A 3,372-nucleotide genomic window follows, 5' to 3' on the forward strand; every position below is an offset into this window, starting at 1 on the left:
AGAGCATCTTGGAGCTGAACAAGCTTCCTAGGGGCGCAATTTCAGATGTATATGCAATCATTCATGACTTACAGAACCCTTCTTTGGTGCCTTTAAAGACTCGATGGGAAAAGGATTTGGGGGAGGAACTTGGGGAAGACGCTTGGGAATCTGTGCTGCACAGGGTGCACTCGTCCTCTTTTAGCACTAGACACAGCCTCATTCAATTCAAGGTGGTTCACCGTATCCACTGGTCGGGGGCCAAACTTGGAAGAATATTCTCTGATTTTGATCCTACCTGTGTCAGATGTAAGGTGGAACCAGCCACACTGTTGCATATGTTTTGGGGCTGTCATAAACTGTCAGGTTTCTGGGAATTAATATTTAAATGTTTCTCTGATATATATTACACTGTTATAGATCCGTCTCCCCTTACAGCCCTTTTTGGAGTACTGCCCATGGGTACCCCCCTATCAAGAATCCAGTCGGACACTGCTGCTTATACAACTCTTTTAGCTAGACGGCTAATACTACAGAACTGGAAGATGGCAGCTCCCCCATCTTATAAATATTGGGTGAGGGATGTGTTGTGCTCTCTGAAACTAGAACAAATTCAATTCAATTCACGTGGGAACCCCAAACAGTTTGATGAGGCTTGGGCTCCATTCCGGTCTTACTTTAAACAGTCCATCCTCTGATGGCATTCCAATTAATACTAAAATAAGTCTGTGACTTAAGGGTTGGAGGAGCTTCTCTCTGTGTTTTTGCTGGGGGGGGGGGGGGGGGGGGGCATTAAGGTCCATGTGCTTATTGATTGTGGTCCGCAGATGCCTTGTTCATCTTGTCCAGGCAGAGACTGAAGTGTGAGCTTGTTTTTCCCAGTTAATTTTACATTTTGTTCACGCCTACATGAATAATCATTTTATTTTTTTATTTTAAAGCATTGTAATCTTTTTTTTTTTTGTCCAGTGGATGGTCGGTCTGTGGCCATGACTCTCTCTGAGTGGTTGCATTTCTCCAACCTTATCCCTTGACTGTTTACAGGAACAATGGTGAGGTGTTTGCTCTGTCCCTGTGCTATAGATTGTCCTTTAACCTCTGTAGCCTTCTGCCTGGTGTGTTTAACTTGTCTAAAGTATGGTATCTTTAAAGCTATTTTTTTATTTGAATTTTTATTTGTATTTTTTTTCTAGTTGAGTATATTATTTATATTGCTTTGTCTTGTCTGTGTGTGTGTATGTTCAAAACCTAATAAACAGAGTTTTAAAAAATAAAATAATGACCAGAATGGAGGAAGTCTTTACTCCAGTGAGATTGCTAAGGCGAACACCGCCATGTTTAGTTTTGCCCAACATAGATCGAGGCACAGACACGATGTCAATGGGGATAGCTGAGCTGACTACACTGACAGTGCTAGTGGCAGACTCCACTAAGCTGGCTGGCTGGCTAACTGCCTGCTGCCTAGCCTGCCTGCTGCCTGGCCTGCCCTCTATCTCATTGTGGAGCTAGACAGATAAGTGACAGATAAGATGAGAGCACCCCTCCAGCTAGGATGGAGTCCCTCAATCCTCAGCTGGCCAGGCTTGGTCCTGTTTGTGGGTGAGTCCCAGAAAGAGGGCCAATTATCTACAAAGTATATCTTTTGGGATGTAGTAAACAGTTTTCTACCAGCGATCTATCTAAGAGATGGTTGCCATTTTACGATCCCCGAACCAATTGTGCTATTGTGTGTGTTTATCCGCTTTATTTGTAATTCATATTGTACATAATGTTTCTGCCATCATCTCTTATGACCAGAAAGAGCTTCTAGATATCAGGACAGCGATTACTCACCCAGCACTGGAAGAATATATTTTTTTCTTTAACGAGTCGGACGCAAATTATTTACTCCAAACACCCGACAAGGCCCTCACCCCAGTCATTCGCAGGAGAAAGAGATGGCGATATCGGGGACGTAGGTCTGGGTACCAGTATCTAACTAAACTATAAGTTCAGCTGATGTGGGGTCACTATGGTTAGTTCAGGTCCCAGTGATGTTGTGGGAGGACTGACTTTCGTTGGCAGAATCTCCTCTGCTCTCCAGGGACTGGGCGCACAGTTACGTCTCAAAACCAACTCGCACACTTTTTTTTCTTCTCCATATATGGCCATCCAACTTGGGCCTGTTAAATTGGTCCTAGTTGACTGTAGTTGGTGACCACTGCTTTCAGATCTAACCGTTGACCTCTCCTGTTTCAGTCTGTGGTGACGAGGGAGGGTAACAAGCTGACGGCCATCCTGAATGGGATCGAATATGTCACAGAACTTACAGACGCAAACACCCTCGTCAACGTGAGTCTGGGGCATATGGCTGGGGGTTTCACGAAGCGTCACAATTTCAGGGTTAATTTATACCATTAATAAAATGGGTAGTCTATGACAATGCCGTGAACTCAATTCAACAGTTTGCTGCCGCCAATGTTCTAATTACATGCTGACCCCACCGCTCGCGTCGCAAAATAAATGTACGTGCACCCACACTGCTCGCGCGCCTCAGCAAGCATCTGCGTGGCCAGGTGCTAAAATAGAAATTGGTTATATTTGATGTGCTGCAAGTCTGGCCTCTCCAATCTCCTCATTGGTTCTTAGGAGCATATACCCATGTGGGTGATTGAAAGATGAACTTTAAGGTCCACACTCTGGTCAGTTGTAACGTTGGTTGTCAACCGCCATATAAAGGAGGCGAGATGATGAGAAACATTTGGTTTTCTGTGGCTTAATTGTCAGATTTCAGGTAAAATAACAACCCAATGTTTATATACTAGGACAAATTAGCTAGCTAGCTAAATTGCCATAAACATGAAATGCTTTTGGCCCCAAATATAACTGTTTCGGGGGTTTGTTTTGATATTTCAACCTGCATGTCCTGATCGCTTCTAGTGTGGGTGAACAAAATCAATGTGAGAACGAGCACGTCCGGTTTGGTAAGCATAGTGTACTGGCATGGATGTATTGAGTGTAATGATTACAGATGCTTTCTCTTTTCAGACCATGACTCTGTCTGGCATGTCATACAAGAGGACCAGCAAACGAATGTGAAGATCTACTGCACTCTTTGGATTAATAAAATGTGAAAGGCATTGAATGGTCTGGTCTCAGCATTTCATATCAATGGGTTTAACTTCAGGGGAAAATTGAAGTTTGTAATGAGGCAAGGTTTGAGTTGGATGAATGTGGGATTCAATAGAATAGCGTAGTTCCGTAAACATTACACTCGGGCCAAAATGGATTTTCTACATTTTAATGTGACTGCTTTATAGCAAATGTCAACCCAGCAGTGTAGAAATGAAGGCTTTGCTAGTTCCATCTAGTCTGTTGCAATATGGGTCAGAATCCTACCACATTGGGTGCATC

The 3,372-nt window shown here is 43.5% G+C and overlaps 1 long non-coding RNA gene across 1 annotated transcript; it reads left to right on the forward strand.

The window, feature by feature from the left end:
* Window positions 1-2,186: 2,186 nt before the first annotated feature.
* Window positions 2,187-3,103, forward strand: LOC118965077. The gene is made up of 2 exons (XR_005052413.1): window positions 2,187-2,310; window positions 3,007-3,103. It is a non-coding gene; the product is annotated as an uncharacterized LOC118965077 (long non-coding RNA).
* Window positions 3,104-3,372: the final 269 nt, after the last annotated feature.

Source organism: Oncorhynchus mykiss, chromosome 6 (assembly GCF_013265735.2).
Source record: "Oncorhynchus mykiss isolate Arlee chromosome 6, USDA_OmykA_1.1, whole genome shotgun sequence".
NCBI classification, from domain to species: domain Eukaryota; kingdom Metazoa; phylum Chordata; class Actinopteri; order Salmoniformes; family Salmonidae; genus Oncorhynchus; species Oncorhynchus mykiss.